This window comes from Herpailurus yagouaroundi, unplaced genomic scaffold, assembly GCF_014898765.1.
Source record: "Herpailurus yagouaroundi ecotype Mexico unplaced genomic scaffold, PumYag 183, whole genome shotgun sequence".
In the NCBI taxonomy this organism is placed as follows: Eukaryota; Metazoa; Chordata; class Mammalia; order Carnivora; family Felidae; genus Herpailurus; species Herpailurus yagouaroundi.
Genome location: NW_024412414.1, coordinates 18,453,437 through 18,471,439, shown reverse-complemented (window position 1 = coordinate 18,471,439; position 18,003 = coordinate 18,453,437). Strand labels below are relative to the sequence as shown.

At 39.5% G+C, this 18,003-nt stretch overlaps 1 long non-coding RNA gene across 1 annotated transcript; it reads right to left on the bottom strand.

The window, feature by feature from the left end:
* Nucleotides 1–3,673: 3,673 nt before the first annotated feature.
* Nucleotides 3,674–16,207, bottom strand: LOC121041395 (uncharacterized). The gene is made up of 4 exons (XR_005795717.1): nt 15,964–16,207; nt 14,062–14,205; nt 9,042–9,330; nt 3,674–5,795 (listed from the first exon to the last, which is right to left on the bottom strand). It is a non-coding gene; the product is annotated as an uncharacterized LOC121041395 (long non-coding RNA).
* Nucleotides 16,208–18,003: the final 1,796 nt, after the last annotated feature.

The window sequence follows — 18,003 nt, the reverse complement described above, 5'->3', positions numbered from 1 at the left end:
TCAATTTGCTAATCTCTTAGAAGTGATGAAATCAGTTCTACCTCCTCATACAGGCTACATAGCACATTATTCTTTTATTCTCCCTCACTTTTGGTAATTCTCTTCCTTTTATGTATTCCGAGAAACCTTATTCTATGCTCTTCCCTTTCTTGACTCTCACTGCCTGCGCCTCTCCCTTACCTGTCGTCTTTCTTCTTTCTCCTCCGCCTGCCTTATTTTCTAAAAAAGTCAGAATTTCTGGTGAAAGTCTCCAGAACTTAGTCAAGAAAATTTAAAAATAGGATTATCTGTACAAGTTACAAAAACTTTTTACACTTTGCCAACATAAAACAGGGCACTGAGATGTATTTTATTCTCTTTGGTAATTAGACCCTGATGTAGATTTCACAGACTACATCTTTCAGTTACAGATTTCCAAATTTAAACCTAAAAATTCAGAAGCATCTCAATGTGTGAGTTCTTGACAGTCGGTCACAATAATTCTCGTTTTGATAGGAATTATTCCCTTATTTTCTTCTTGGCAGTATCTGGCCATTGTTATTCCATTTACAACTTAACATAGGATCTCCACATTTCGTATGTTCCAGCCCTTGTTTCTGTGTATATATTCTGTCCTATTTATAGGCTTCAAAATAGCCAACATTTGTTTATATTATTGTGTAAAGCATTACAGAATACTAGCTAAAGGTCCATTGTACTTGTTCATTTTGTAAATTAATAAAGTATCTCTCTCGTATAGCCTTTGGGCACATCAGCCATCAGTAGGCAAAATCACAAAGTGATAGGAATAAAAGATAATCTGGTTTCTGCTAGAGCCTGAGTATGATTTGACTAGATTTCTTTTGCCTTTTGCCACAACTTTCCGTGAGGTCCTAATGAGAGATTTGGCTCTAAACACTATGCTCTAACTCATCCCGCTCTGGAAGCTGAAAAGACTTACAGAGACAGTCAGATGGTCTCAAACTTCAGTGTGTGGGAACGGGACTTTTAAATAATAATTCAGAAACTCTGTGTAACAGAGTTTTCACAGGCAGGATCTCATATCTCATTTCCAAAAAGTATCAAGCGTGCTCCACCTTCTTATAAAAGTGTTGGGGGGAAAAAACTGTCAGGAAGAAACCCGAATTAGAACATAAAGGAGTTTGGCAATGTTTCCAAAACTGTACCTAGATCTTAAGAAAGCAAGTTACTATTTTCATATACATATTTAATATGTACTGATTTTTAAGCCAAAGATCTAGAGACAACTCGTGGCCATCAGGTAAGGTTTGCTTTAGGTTGCGCACAACGAAACAGAACAAAATCTAGAATAATTATTATGTAAACAATATGGGAATTTATTTTTCTCAGCAGCCTTGGACTAGAATAGTGACTCCCCCAAATCATTTAGAACCCTGGAATCACTGCCTCTTAACATAGCCTTCATCCTCATTGTAAAATGTGGATGCTTGATCTCCAGCCATCACATCAGAGCTCTAAGCCGTACGAGGGAGGACAAGACGATGTACTTCTAACAATAATGGATGTAATAATACTAGTTCTTTTGGAACTCAATACGTATTCCCAGAAAAGCATGTAAAACTGTTTAAGAATATTTGTTGTCTATAGCTGGTAATAATGGATTTAAAAACACCAGAAAATTAAATACCTGCACCAATAATGATCTAAAATAGCAAGGACTTTTATTTTTTGAATGTGGTATAATTAAGTAATACTATCAAGCTTTCTTTTTTGGAAACCTAATTTCTCTAAGTAGCAGCAAACCTTGGCGTTTAGCCTTTAATAGTACATTCCCTTTGCTAGTTTCCAAAATATAAGGGAAAATAGATTTTTTATTGATATAATTGTGGGGGTTTCGGGTGTGCAATGGTGTTAATGTGTCACTTGTATATATTGCAGTTGTTTTTCTTCATGTTTATTTACTTTGAACGAAGGGGAGAGCACACACGTGAGCTGGGGAGGGGCAAAAGGAGAGAGAGAATCTCAAGCAGGCTCCGTGCTATCAGCACACAGCCGGACACGGGGCTGGATCCCATGAACCGTGAGATCATGACCCGAACCGCCATCAGGAGTGAGAGGCTTAACTGAGCCACCCAGGCACCCCTGCAGTTTTTTTGGGGGGGGGGGACAAGAACGATGAAGATCTAGTCACTTAGCACCTTTGGAGTCTGGAATACAGTATTATTGACTAGAATCATTATTCTGTGCATTCGATCTGCAGGACTTATTTATCTACTAATTGAAAGTTTATACCCTTAAACAATTTTCCCTAATTCCCAATTCCCTCACATCCTTTACCCCACACCCAGCCCCTGGCAACAACTGTTCCACTCTGTTTTTGTGAGTTGGGCTTTCTTAAAGATTCCACGTATTGGTGTTATCATACCGTGTTTGTCCTTCTCTGCGGATACTTTTTTAAGAAATGTGTATTCACTTTTGAGAGAGAGAGCGTGAGCAGGGGAGGGGCAAAGAGAGAAGGGGACAGAGGATCTGAAGGGGGCTCTGCCCTGACCACAGAGAGGCCGATGCCGACTGCGGGGCTCACACTCATGAACTGTGAGATCATGACCTGAGCCGAAGTCTTATGCTCACCCTTCTGAGTCACTCAGGCATCCCTCTCTGCAAATACTTTTAACTAATGAGCTTTTTCTGTGTACTTCTGAACTCACCCAACTGGCTTGAAGGAGTATAGTCTCTCCATCACCGTGCATACATCATATATTTGGGGATTTACTTTGTCTAAAGAGATGTTGTCAAACCCTTGGTATTTGGGTAAATGTCTTTCTCAAAACTGGTTTTATGAGCAGGTATTTCTAGTTGTGTAACAGGAGTTCAGTCACGGGGGGGGGGGGGGGTTGGGGGGAACTTCGGGCCTCCTGACCTCCCTCATCAGTTGCCTGGCTTTCTCTGTTTCCTCCTGTCCCTCATATGCAGATGGCTCCCTTGTCTTTTTCCTTCACCTCTTCTTTTCTTTCCACTGTAGATAGCTTCAATTGCTGCCTCCTGTGCACAGCATATCCAGAAAAAGAAAGTATTTGGATAGCTATTGAATGTACTTCTATATCTGTTCATTTAAAAATACACATACTTATTAAAAACCTATGACATACTAGATGCTAAGAAATAAAAGACCGTCACTGGTCTTACAGAGTCCACAGTTATACAGTGAACGGCTACTTGGAGTATTTTAAGGGCTTTGATAAAAAACAAACACAGACTCTCACGCACGCATTATCCACAGGAGGGGTTTCTCAGTTGACCGTGCAGTAAAAAGACTTGAAAGAAAAGATGAAACATCTAAGCTCGTTTATTTTTAGGTTTTATCAATCTAACTAGGTTGTAAGATCCTCAAAGGCCAGAGAAATGTCTTGTTCTTCTTTTTTTTTTTTTTTTTTTTTGGGTTTTTTTTTTTTAAATCTCCTTCTCTGCCAGGAATGTTAGAGAATGTAACGCCGCCACATTACCTAACTGCTTCTTTGGTTTGTGCTAAGGGCACATGGTAACGGAGAATATGAGCCATTTGTAGCTCAGGAACTGAGTTCATCAGCCACTTTCCTTGGAGTGGCAGATACGCACAGCAAACGACTTATGAAACAGACATCGCGAGGACATCTCAGAATGGTAGATGTTGTTTATCCTTATAAAGCGAAGAGAACACGGAAAGTGAGGGTGCTGGAAGATAAACTTTGCTCAGAGAATTCCTACTCTGTCCAAAACAAGGCTTTTCTCTTGGACGATCTCTACCTTCTGTTTCAGAATTGAGCACAGGCAGACTGCCAGCGTGTACGCAACAATATAAAGTCAAGGTTTTCGTTTGAGGCACGGAGACTTCGGCACTGACCTAACCTCTAGAAGGGACCTCAAGAACTAAGATTCAGGAATGAATGATAGTATAATAAGTGTTGCAGTAATCAAGTTGTAAGGATTGGAGATTACTCTCTAATCAGATATGATACGGTTATGAACACATCAAATAATTAACTGAATTTTTCTAATCATAATCACCACTAAAATTAATTTTTAAAAAAGGCTACCAGTGTCCCTTTCTATTGTTTAAAAGTGAGATTATTAGGACTGATGATAAAACATTGATGAATTGTTTTGTTTTAAAACAATGAGATTAAAATATTGTTTGAAGTTACTCATTTCACCCAGTTGACATTTTAATGTATAAATATAATTGCAGACTCTTGAAGAATGTTTAATTTTTGCCTTGATATATATGTTCGCAATCGTGTGTTTGAAAGAAAATCATAAAATGTAAAACTTTATGTTTAATCACCAGTGTCAAAAATTATTAGGTAATAACCACTGGAGAAGAGAATGTGTAAAAGATACAAAGGCCCATATTTAAGACATAATTTTTCTAATAGTTTCTCCGATTTTAAGATGTCATGGCGTCATATGAAGGTTAACAGGTCAGATACCAAATGGACTTTTTAAAAAATGTTAAGTGATCAATTTGCACTCATAAAAGGGTTAAGATTACTGGAAGTTAAAGTCCTCTTTGACCATCATCTAGGTACATCACTGGCTAGAGAGACAATAAAATCAGCTCTCCTAAGTGTTCAACTGGCTGAACAAAAGTAGATCAAAATAGTTCCTTAAAGGCAGCCTGCCCCACCCAAAACTGGGGGCAGAGTATACTTCTTTCTGAAATTATAAAACTAGAATTTTGATCCTCGAAGATATCATTTGACGATAGGTTTCATTAATGCGGGTGTCCTTGTCTCTTCCTCTCTGTAGCCCTGGTCCCAGTCCTTCTTCCCCTCGAAGACCAAGCGTCTTGCCGGGGTACCATGACTGGGAGGTTGAGCTGGGGAAAGAGAACAGTCTTTTGACGAAGCTGATTTGTTTTTTAAATTGCATTTTTTTTCCTGTTGAAAGCTTTGGCTAAGAGTGTGTTTGAAATCCATTATGATTGTAAATATGATATACTTTATTCAGCCTGTGTCTAAATGCCGACAAACAGAACGTTGGAGTCGGAATAAATAAGAACAAATGAATTCTTTCAGTTTCCTAACAGTAGAACTAGCTTTTCCCAACAAAACATGACACCTCGTTTTTTACGGCAAGGTGGCTGTGGATACAATTTTGAAGACCCCTCCTCCTTGCAAAAATGCCCCAGGGTGATTAAGTGCTTTTGTCAAGTTAAAAAAAGTTTTACATATGTAACCACTCTTTTTAATTTGTTTGTAAAGTAGTGCAAGTTTTGTTAAGAGATTGGAAGGAGCAGTGTTGAGCAATCACACAAACGGGAATAATTGTACACATTGTGCCCACCTCCAGTCATTGGACCAAGTACCACACATTCGTCTTTGGTCATGTTATGATAAAGTTTCTGCCTGGATAGTGTCAAAATAACCAGATGCGCAAGGGAAAAAGCCACTCAGGCAGGCTGCTTTGTTTATCAGCTCCTAAACTCTTCCAGTTTGGAGGCATCTAGCCGATTGAATGATCACGTCGCATCTGGATGTTTGGCATTGTGTAGCCACAAGAAACGACAAAGTGCTAAGTTTTACAGCTGTTAAAGTAGCACCTTTTTTTCCTTCTTCTGCTTCACAGAATAATTATGCTTATAATTACCTTATGCTTTTCCAGGATAATTTTTGTATCGAATTAGACAATTGGTGCTTCAAGCCTGGAGAATGAAAACCCTGTGTGCAGGAAGAGGGCAGAGCATTGTGGAAATAAATGAGTATTCCCCTGGTGAGGAAGGGGGTGCAGGGAGGATCACGGAAATCAGAGTTTATCCTGAGTGCTCGGATTTAGGTAACCCGATACCTATGACAGATCTGCTGAGCAAAAAAGAAGAGAATTAAGAATGAGGTTTTAGAAAACTCTACAAATGAAAATACTGGGGGTTTATTTATGCTAGAGGTGGGACAAAAGAAAGCCTTGGGGGTGTAGCAACGATAAGTACAGTACAACAATACAATTAGAAACATCTATAGTTCACTGAGATTTATGTAGACTATTACAACTTTGAAAGTGTTAATGACTCCATATTAAAGCTAATGTTTATTTTAAAAGACTCAAACAGGAACGCCTCTTCACTACAAAAATACATGTATTTCGGTGGCAGATTTAGAAATTGGATGTCATTTAATGTACGAGTGTGGCACAATTTCTTTAGAACTTTGCCTTGTGGTTTTCTACATGTTCTTAAGTCGTGTTGACTAGTTTTGTCTGCCTTACTTTCTCCAACTGCAAGGAGGAAACAGATCCTTCACTTTTTTCCTGCCCAGAGTTTTCCCATTCTTTCCAATCTGACAGACAGTTTGAAATATATTAAAATCTGAGAAATGTTTTGAGTTGCAGGAAATTGAAATCATGAGACTTTTTTTTACTATAAAATATCACATGCAAAAAAATTATTCTTGTTTAGGATGAAATTATCTGATTGAAGACAGATAACTTCTATTATAATATCTTAGTCACAGTGTAGCCGAGTATAGAATCAACAAACTTCTCTTTTCTAATTAATGTGAATTCATGAAGGATGCTTATGACTTGGAGCATATCCATTCAAAGGGCATTATAAAGGAAAACACTTAAAAACACAGAAAGCATTAAGCATGTTTAACCTCTCAGTAGTGGAAAAAATATTAAATATATGAACATAAAATTGTACCGACACAAAAAGCTTTTTGTATAAGAGATATCTCATCCTTAGGAAAATATATTAATTATTTGCTTTTGGATGTATTCTCTTTAGCATAAGGATGAGAATCCCATTTATTTAATGGATGGAAGTTAGGTAATCAATTATCGGCTCAACATTATATTCACATTTGTGGGTGAGGAATAAAAAAATAATAAAGATTCACCCTACTATTGATATTACAAATGTAAGATGGCAGGAATACTACATTTTAAGGCATAAGACCTGGCTGGAATTAAGAAGCTACTTAGCCTCTTTGGGTCTCAGATTCTCACTGTTAAACTAGTAAAGAATAAAATTCAACTGGAAACATTTTAACGATCCCATTGGTTTTATTCAGCAATTCATGAAGGGGGCAGCATCCACGCTACCAGACAGGAAGTAGTTCCAAAGAGCTGTATAAGGTGAGAGAGTTTTTACAGATCAAAGTGTGTAGGATTAAGGAAGTTATACTGATTGGTTAAAGAGGTTTTCTTTCTTTTTATGGAGCACAGGGAAGTCTTATACCCAGCTCATGTAACTTGTGCAGAGGAAGCAAGCTGACCCATGCCTTCCTTTTCTGGGGTACCTAAGCAGAGAAACTTAATTAAGCTTTGGTATGCTGACATGGGACTTAACCTGAGTGAGTCCATTTTGGGCCTAATCTGATTACTTTAACAAAAGTATTGATAATCATTCCTGCCCATATCACTGTATTAGTTAGGATTCTCAAATACTAGCGGTCAAATGGAAGTTATTTTTCTTACATTACAGGAAGTCATTTCATTCCAGTGTTCCTTCAGTGGTTCCAGGTTTCGTTCAAACCTGCACTTCACTTGGTCTTTCTATCTTAGTTTCTTTCTGGAAGCAGACTAGCTAGCTTCTCATTATATATCATTGGTCAAAGCTGAGACTTAAACTTAGCCCAGTCCTAGAAGGGGATTGCTATGACAGACAGAACTAGACCAGTCACAGTTCATTTAAGGTTTGGGGTAGAGGCCAACTCTTGGTAAGATCAAGATACCAGCACCCACTGACTGAATAAAATTTGAGTTCTGTTAGCAAGGAAGAAGCCAGGTCAACAATGTCAACCACAATCATAAAATTATGTAAGTGCTATATTATTAAATAAACTAATATGAAATAATTTTCCTAACTCTAAAATGTTAAAGAAGTGTTATTACTCTTGGTGTTATTATTGGTGATGATGATGTTGCCATTATTAATACTTAATGTGTAAATCTGCATTTACAACCAAAATTATACACTCGTCTAAATCCTCCCTGCCACCTCCAGCTCTCTCATTTTTTCTGTCACTTAGTATCTTCACCCAACCACTTAACAGTGAAGAGCATTTTACCCACTGAAGCACTGAGTTTTCCATGTTCCCAAGGAGCCTGGAGAATGCTATTATTGTCATAATTTCTATTAATGTATAGCAGGTTTGCTTTCATAGATAGTTCCATAATAATCATGCTAATTTACTTAGGTATTCTTTTTTTTTTTTTTTTTTTTTTGTATTTATCTTGAAAGAGATAGCATATAAGCAGGGAAGGGGCAGAGAGAGAGGGAGAGAGAGAATCCCAAGCAGGCTTTGTGCGATCAGCACAGAGTCCAGTGCTGGGTTCAAACTCACAAACCCCAAGATCATGACCTGAGATGAAATCAAGAGTCAGCTGCTTAAGCCACTGAGCCACCCAGATACCCCTGCTTAGGTATTCTTTGCAGGATTCTGACTCAGTTTACAGGACCTGGAACAGAGTAACTAAATTCATAAAATACCATCACAACTCAATTTAAAAAGAAAGATTTTCATCAAGGCATGTTTCCCCCCATCTTTATAATGTCACTATGGTTTTCCCAGTGCTTCCCACCAAGTTCATGGACTTTGGGCACAATTTCTGTCATTGTTTTCCACTTATCTTTTACACCCCAGTATTAGGAAATACATTTATTTAATACCTACTCATGTAAGACATTATATTGAGCACCAAACACACTGTCTGTAAGTATTTATGAACAAAATTACAAAAAGAAATAAATAACTGCAGGTCTGGTAGAAGTAAAATATTGACATAATCATCAAATGAAGAGTTAAAATGTTTTGAAATGAATGAGGAGAATCCTTGGAAAAGAAATGAAAAGAAATACTGAAGGTAGAAGGAAGATCTACAAATGAAAAAAATTAAATATTTGATGGTGTGATTTAATCATGTCAAAGACTTTTTACTCCAATAAGATAATTTGGGTGAGAAGTTTTGCAAGATGTTTAAACTGGACAGAATAATCACTATGTTCAGTATAATATTAGCTAGGTATCCCTAGGTGTTACAGCACCAACAAGGAAAACCTATAAGAGAATGAGATTAAAGACGAGAGAAATTTATTTCATGCTTACGTCAAGTCCAAAACCAAAACCAACCAGTCTCAGATTGGCAAGTGATTCTTCCCGACACTGAGTCAGGGACCCAAGGTTCCTTCCACCTTATAGTTTTGTTTGTCATCTTCAAGATGTAGCTAATTAGTTTGCCATCTTGAGTTCATCATATCTTAAAAGGGTAACCATCAGGGAGGCTTGGACATGAGAAGAGTTTTATAGAGCAATTCTTGAGATGACACATATTATTTACAATCCCTTCCCATCGGATATATCTCAGATGTATGGTCACACCTATCTGCAGAAGAGACTAGAAAACATAGGAAGAAGACAAAATTAGTTGGAGGTCCCCCTAGCCAGTCTTTATCATCAATATTATCAAAATTTTACATTATTTCTCTACAAAATTTCAAACTAAAATTTAATATCTATGTAAATAGAGCCTGAAACTATAATACTTATATAATAAAAATTATACCATAAAAGCAATGATAATGGTGTCCTTAATTAGACATTACTATGTGCCACGCAGTGTTAAGTGCTATTTAGAGATGTATCATTTAAATTTCACAGTACCAGGGCGCCTGGGTGGCTCAGTCAGTTGAGCATCCGACTTCGGCTCAGGTCATGGTCTTGGGATTCGTGGGTTTGAGCCTCGTGTTGGTCTCTGTGCTAATAGCTCAGGGCCTGGACCCTGCTTTGGATTCTGGTCTCCCTCTCTCTCTCTGTCCCTCCCCTGCTTGTGCTCTCTCTCTCTCTCTCTCAGAGATAAATAAACATTAAAAATAAAAAATGAATAAATAAATGTCACAGTATCCCTCTTGAGGTGGATAGTATTATCGTCACTATTATTTAGATGGGGAAATTGGGGCATAGGAGAATGCAGGTAGCTTGCCAAAAGTAGTGTGTGATGCAGTCAGTTAATAAAACAGTAGGATTTAAATGCATGGAAGCTTGCCATTAAAGTTGAACCCAAAATGCTTTACCGAAAGCTTTGTGATTGTCATGTTCAAATTCAGTTTTTATCAATACCTGTTTCTTAGTTCAAAATTTTTTTCCTAAACGAATCCTCACAGAGGCATGATATATTTAAAAGTAACATGTTCATATTCTAGGTAGCTCATTTGCTCGAGAAGCTAATGTGATAGGGGTCCCACATTTTTAATGAATCAAACTTCCTATCCTTCCTCTCCATCCAGTACCACCACCCTCTTCTTTACCATCCAGACCTTGCCAACACAGCAATTTCCATTGCTCTTTCCATCCTGTTGTGTATCTAGGGGTAGTCAGTGGGGAGAAAAATCAAGACGACGCAGGGAATTATTTCTTAGTAAAGAGAGAAAAAAATGGAGAAGATAAGTTGGATGGGGTCATAGGAAGGCAACACTTGAGTTGATATGATAATTAGTAGAATATTGGTGGAGAGATTTGAGAATAGATAAAAACAAGAGTTACTAGGAGGAGGTTTGAGGGAGGGGGAAGAAACCAAAGCAGTGGAAGAAAGAATTTACAAAGTTTTGATGTGAGTAATTGGTTACATCTATTTTAAAGGTATATAAGAAATTACACACAAAAAAGATTGTAGTTACTTTTAACTTGCATTGCAATTTATGGTCTGTATTTCTTTCACTGTGTCTCCAAAACGAATCACAAGAAGCCCTGTGTTTTATTTGGGTTACATTGAGATCACGGCAACACAGACTCTTAAAAGTTGGAAGGCATCTTAAAGATATGCAGTCTAATATGTCTCCCAATGCAAGGATTTACTCTTTTCATCTCAGGAATTGCCCCCACTCTCATTTTAATGAGTTTATAGTTCAGTATTCATTCCCTGATGAGGCAGAACATTTCATCTCTAAATAAAAGTAAATGCGTTATTACACTGAACCAAAGTCTACCTTCCTTCCATCAATTTGCTACAGATCCTGCTCTATACAAAATCACCTTAGTCTACTATTCATATAATAGTTCCTGAGCTCTTTAGTAATATTCAGTATCTTTTCTGTAAAAATGTTTTAATCTAATGATAGAATTGGACTTGGAACTTATTCTTCAACCCCGTCCACTAGTCACCCTTGAGATTAGCCTCCCGTCCACACATATTACTCATGATTTCTCTGATAGATGATTAACATCTTTCCAGTTTTCTATTTCCCCATGTTATCTGCAAACATGTAAAAATAGGACACAGATGGGACCCTCAAAATAGGATAATTTAAGGAAGGTTTATTCACAAAGGGAATTTTCAAAGGTGTGTGTGTAGAACTATAATTGGGGCTGGCAACATCTGAGCTTGTATCACCGTACGCCTGAAAAATCAGACGGAGATAGTGGCTATCGGAATGTGGAAGATGAGAATTGTTTAGAATGAACTACCTTGAAAGAAAGAACTACCTTCTGAGGAGGTATCCTTCAGGCTCAAGGAAAATCACAGGAAGGGACCAGAAAATTAACACCTAACCTCACTCTTCTCTCTTCCACCAAGTTCCTGAAAGGGGTCCCCATTGATGGAACCATATGAGAACCCCAAATATGAGCTCCCCAGAGCAGAGAGCACATGGAGTAGTGTGGGAGAGGTATAGAGAAAGAAATGAAAGATATCTAACGCATACTCTACTATGGTTAAAGATCCCCCAAAATAAAATCTTCGGCTCTGCTATGAGGTGATCAGAACCTTTCAATCACTTGTCCCTCCAAGAGATTTACGCTGTAGGCTTTCTGCTAAACAACAAACCCTTTATTTTTTTCTCCCACTTATTAGGAACTTCATCGTGTGGAAAGAGTCGCCAAAGTAATCATAATTTAGCACTCATAGATGTACTGTTATGATGTTTTTGACATTTCACATCCTTCACCTTCTTGGTTGTCCCACAGTGAAATTTAGCTTTCTGGTGTAAAGTGTCATTTTAGCGTCTGAGCATGGTGGGCCGTCACGGCCATTGATACTGCCAATTGTCACCAACAGCGCTAAAAAGATTGTAAAAATTCCTAATAGAAGTAGGTTGCTTTGTTCTTTATATAAATGAAAAGGGAGAAATGGTTGGGTTCCAAGGGAGAAACAGAGAAACAAGCAGGGGAATTGACAGTAGAATTGGCTACATGCCATTACTCGTTTAGCTTCACTTTCGTAAGCTTTTAGCCAATACCGGGCACAATAGACCCCTTCGCATACCTGATGCTATGCTGGATAACAGCCCAAACCTTAAGAAATCTAGGCTGTACACATGAAAAACTAGAAATATTTGCATTGATTCAAAAACATCTCTCTGCACAGAAGTGGCTTTTACACAACCAAGACCATTATTTATGACTTCACTCGCTTCTAGGAAAATGTACTCTTTTCTTGCCCAACCACTTGCCTTAAAAGGGCACGAATAAAGCAAAATGAAATAATCCAATGAACCTCATGTACTCTATAGCACTTTAAAGAGAAAAAGAAAACATTCCATCAAAGACGCTGAGATTGCTTTGCATGTCTCCTCCAATTTACTTGTACGGAGTTTCTGAGATATGGCTGGTATGGTTGTCATTATCCCCGAGGTGTCCTGATGCCATTGTTGCCTAGTAAATTACAGGTTCTTCTAGGTCTAAGACAAACACCTCAATTCTAGGTACGCTCCGGTCAAGTCCAATGTTCAGTAGCTCATAATGTTCTCTCAGACCAGGTATATCCTATTTTTTTCCTGTGCTTCTCTCCTGAGACTCATTTTAAACTTGTAGTAATCATTTATTTTAACAAAGCTGAAGGACCTCAGAACTGGTTGGCTTTCATGTTTAAGTCGAAATTTGGCAGCTATTTCCATGATTGGCTTGGAAGTGGTATTCTAAGTCACCCTTCATAAGACCTTGCTCTACTTCTGTTCGCATTCAAGTCACAGTCTGAAATAGGAAAAATGTCATCAGGCGTAAAAAGAAAGTCAGATAGGTTGCTATCCAAAAATGAACTCCACTGGAAAGTATAGCAAGAATGGCAGACCAGTCGCCCTCTTTTATTCAAATCTGAAAATAAGTAATTTTTATGTTAAGCATTGTTGGAAAGGCATGGGAGACTGATGTGGACGTGTCAATGTAAAATCACGGTCGCTAGACACCGACAAATGGGAGCATAAACTTCACTTAGCTCTGCCGGCAGAGGAGCCCAACGGTGCCTCCAAGGACCTTAAAGGTTAACAATAAAATCTCAAATTGAATCCTCATTTTCAATGTGAGCCAATCTGTTATAAAACAATGAATTGGCATGAACATACCAAGGCCAATGAGAACAGTTAAGCAAGAGCCTGTCAGCGCACCCATACTTTATCACCCATGCAGAGAGTAACTCCCCATGACATTAAGGATGCTCTGTTTGATGGAATGTCACAGTTAGTTGACACTGGCCTTATCCCGGATCGTAGATTCTCTGTCACATCCTGCCAGTTTAGAGCAGGACCTAATGATTACAGTGTTTTACCTTACGAGCCCTGATGGGAAACCAAAGCTGAGTTGAGCTGCGTCAATTGCTGCCCGGTGTCAGACCTGCCAATTGAAAGTGATTGATAGAGGAGATGGCCAGCCACATGGAAGAAAAGAAAGTGAAACGTATTGTGCCCTGATCTGAGTAGAAAAACTTATAATCTCATCAAACCAAAGGAAAAGGATTATTAAGAGTTTCAAAGAATGTTGAGGCTGCAAATCATTCCATTTCTTGGTGACTTGAATAAATTAGAAAATTCGTCTACTCACTAGTCACAGGACAGTGAACTCCCACAAATATACAGAAGCGTGGACAGATTGCTTTAAAGTATATAGTTATATACATTTTTTTTGTCTATTATGTGGTAGGCCTTGGGAACGCGGGGATGAGGAAGATCAAACAAACATAATTCATGGGATTTATTCATAAAACAGTTATTTTTGTGTCCTACTATCTCCTTCAGTTTAACCAGTGAGCAGAAGCTTCCCCGGATGGAAGTGCGGATGAGAGTTGCAAGTTTTTTCTGATGACCGTTAAGCCGTGTCTGCAAGCTAATAATTTAAATCTTCATTCCCATGTAATACTTACATGACAGCTGCTTTAAATGTGAAGCTCCTTCTTCACCAGTTTGCTCTTGCTGCAGAAGGGAGGCCTGCTGGTGGGGAAGGCACTGTGGTCCCCCCGTTTATTTCTCTGCCTTGAAATTCTGTGCCTCCTGACCCAGCTTGCCCACTTCAGATTGAGCGCAGCAGAATTGGAGCAGGGCATTGAAGGAGAAGAAAAGAATGCAGGAATGTTCTCATGTGGTTGATGACCTAGGAGAGGTGCTCTCTGGGTTTGACAGGGGTTTAAATTTGAGCTGTTTTTCTTAGGAGTGTTCTCATGGGTTCTTCACAGGTGCCCCAGTGGAGTTGGCATGTCTCGTCTGAAGTTCATTGGACATGGTGAATGTATTGAGTTCCGGTCGGTTGCTTTGGACACCTTCTCCAGCTCCTAGACACTCACAGGCCCACCCCAGCTTCCTTCTAAAACACCCCTGTATCTTTTTGGTGGCCCACACAGCTCCCTAATGCATATGTCCTATACCAGGTCCACAGGAAACATTCATACCACCTTTGTTCTTTGAGAATAGTTATTTCTCAGACTACAGGCGTTACTCCAATACCATTGGTTCCTTCTATTAATTTTCAGATTTCTTAGGCCTGTTGCACACAGCAGTCTTCTCTGTCACCGAAACAGTGCAAATCTAAGCACAAGAATCAGAAGATCTGCAGGGCGGATGGGATTTCCCATTGTTCTCATCCAGTGTTCTCAACCGGGATTAACTTGGCCCCACAGAGAACATTTGGCAACGTCTAGAGACGCTTTTGGTCATCACAACTGGAGGAGAGGTGCTCCTGGCATCTAGTAGCTAGAGGCCAAGGCGGCTGCCCAACATTTTATAATGGGCACAATAGCTCTTGCAACTGCAAAGAATTCCCCAGCCCCAAATGTCAGCAGTGCTGAGGTTGAAAAACTCCTGTCCTAGAAAAAAACTGGTTTTCAGTTTCTTGTTTGTTTTTTTAGGTACACTAGAACTGTAAAGATGAAAACATAATATTTCTGAAACTCCCCTAACACCTTCTATCGATTGACTCATTAATCACATAGATTAAGTGCTCACTGAGTGTCAGGCACCATTTTCAGGGCGGGGATATGGTGGTTCTCATGGAGCTGACCCCCTAAAGAGGGAGGAGGCTAGGCGATAACCAAGTAAACGAATACTTTAGCAGGTATTTTATGTAAGAATAGTGCTGGAAAGACAATAAAGCAGAATCATGTGATGAAGAAAGGGAATCATCCTTTTGTGTTAGAGTAGTTGGTGAAGGCCTCTCTGAGGTACTAGGAATTGGGTGGACCTTCAAAGGGCGATATGCAACCCTTCTAAGGGAAGAACACTCCAGAAGGAAGAGGAGCAGGTGCAAAGACTGTAAAGCAGGAACAAGCATGCAATGTTGCAGGAAAATCCAGAATTATTATGAGCAGTGAGGTGCATGACACAACATGAAGACAAAGAAGAATGTAATAGGCAGGCCTTACTGGAACATTAAACAGTTCTTCTTGACCAAGAAACCTTTGGAGAGACTTTGATCCCAGGTGGTGGAGACAGACGCGAACCCTTTTAACAACGGACCAACCCTCATGCGTACGTCTCTGTGTGTTCTTTTCATGAATCCTCAAAAAGGACCATTGTTTAGGGAAGAAAAACACCCCACTGATTCTCCTTTGTTCACACGCTCGCAATACTTGTGACAGAAGATGTGTAGCTTTTCCACACATCTAGCAATTCTCTGTGACACCAGAGGGGTGTCCTGTAGTTCAATTCAATTAGTCCTGACAGAGAGCTAGTGCAGGTGAAGGGCTTGGTGAAGGGCACAGGTGAAGGGCTTGGTCCCACACGACTGTCCACCTCTTCGGACACCACTCACAAGTGGTAGGTCCCCAACTTACCCGTGACTGCTGTCCAATTTGACTAAGCAGTAGAGGTTTCCGTGATCCCCTCCTTGGATTCAGTCATTTTCTTGAACAGCCCACAGAACTCAAGGAAACACTCATGTTTTCCAGTGTATGATCTAATAAAGGATATGATAAAGGATACTGATGGACAGCCAGATAAAAAGGTATAAAGGGTAAAGTTTGGGATGCTCTCCAGCGTAGGAACTTCCGTCCCAGTAGAGCTTCTGTCCCAGTAGAGCTATACGACCTTCTCAGAATACAGATGTGTTCACCAGTCCAGAAACTCTCCAAATCCTATACTTCTGGAATTTTTATGGAAACTTCATACATGGGCATGATCTATCATTAACTCATTCTCCTACTCACCTTCCCAGAGGTTGGTGGGTGGGGATGAAAGTTCCAAGCTTCTAATTATGGCTTGGTCAGCCCTCTTCCTCACGCTGTCTGGGAGCCCACCATCAGTTGCCTCATTAAAACAAGAGACATTTCTATCACCCAGGAGATTCCAAGAGATTTAGAAGCCATGTGTCAGGAACCAGGGTCAAAGACTAAATTTCGGAGCAAGACACTTCTCCTAGCGCTCCTATTTACAAGGGGTTTCAGCAGCTCTGTGTCAGGAACCAGAGAACCAGAGGCAGAGACGGGTGTGGGTGTGTGTGTGGGTGTGCACACATGCATGTGCAAGTGCTCAGTAGAAATCTGTGTCCAAGTTCAGGCTTTTACTGTCCCTCGCAAAGTGTACCTCAGGTCTACACGGATGCAAGTCCTGTTTTAGGATTTCTCTGAGATTTGAATAAATTCCAGATTCTGGGAGCAACAGTCTACTGAACGTCATCACCCCATCTTTTTGTGATTCTGAAAGAAATGTCATAAAGCAATTTACCAACAAAATGGGGACTACAGTTCTGCCCCCAAATGACTGTTCATGAGGTTGACCGATGTCCCTTGTCATCCTGGGAAAAAGGGACAGAGTGTCAAGCTGGAACGCCTAGAATCCTCCAGGTAAAAGAGAAATGCGTCCTTCTCCTGCTCTCTATGGTTAACCCACCACCTACCCTGGACTACAAGTTCTCCCAAGAATACATGACCCCTTACACCCTACCACACAACCCCTCTCCTGCTGAACCATGAAGCGTGGGGTTGTGGGTAACTTAAAGAGCGCCCCACTGCAAAGGAAATAACTCCGATTAAAGAGAAGAATACCGGTGGCCCAAAGCCTAGGGAGCAAGGAGGCATTCCATAGAAAACCTAGGGAGGAGAGTGGCCAGTGAAGGTAAAAGAACAATGTGGCAAGAAATGACAATATTCATGGAGTAGAGCCAGTTTAGTTATGGCAGCGAAGTAATTTCAAACTACAAAAGGAATTTTAGGCTTCAAAACTCCAGCTCCCAAATAGTGTTATAATTAGTATTATTTTCAGATTAAAGAAAACACCACTTTTGTGTAACAAATTACCTCCATTTTAAAAGCAAAAAATAATATATTTCACTTCATAAAAAAATGCCCAAACGGAAGCATTCTTACATTAATTATTTCACTCTATTCAAAAAGCATATCCCTGCTTGCTTTTTATTATGCCTTCCAGCTCCTACTTTGAAAAACATGTTAAGAAGCTGGAAGGTATTTTTTTTTAAATGAAAGGGAAAAAGAAAAATAAATAATCTTTGAAGCAATTAGAGCCAAAATACAGAATACATAAATATACATGTACATATTTCTTTATTTGCCCCCTAGATTTCACTCGCATTTTCTTCCACCTCCCTTCTTGGCACGAGAATATGAAGCATCTTTCTTTCCTTGAGCTTCAACAGCAGGCAAATGTTTGCCCCAGAATTGAATCAGATTCTGTTCCGCGGGTTGATTGGCAAGAGTCTTCATAAAGGGGGTGGGGTCCCCGGAGGGCAAATACATAATTTTCATAATGCATTTCTCTTCCCCCTCTCCCACCCCCAGCCTAGGAACCTCGGTCTATTTCTGAACCATTTTGTCTGAGAGTAATAATTAGCAACGCGTTGCAAAAGACAAAACACCATC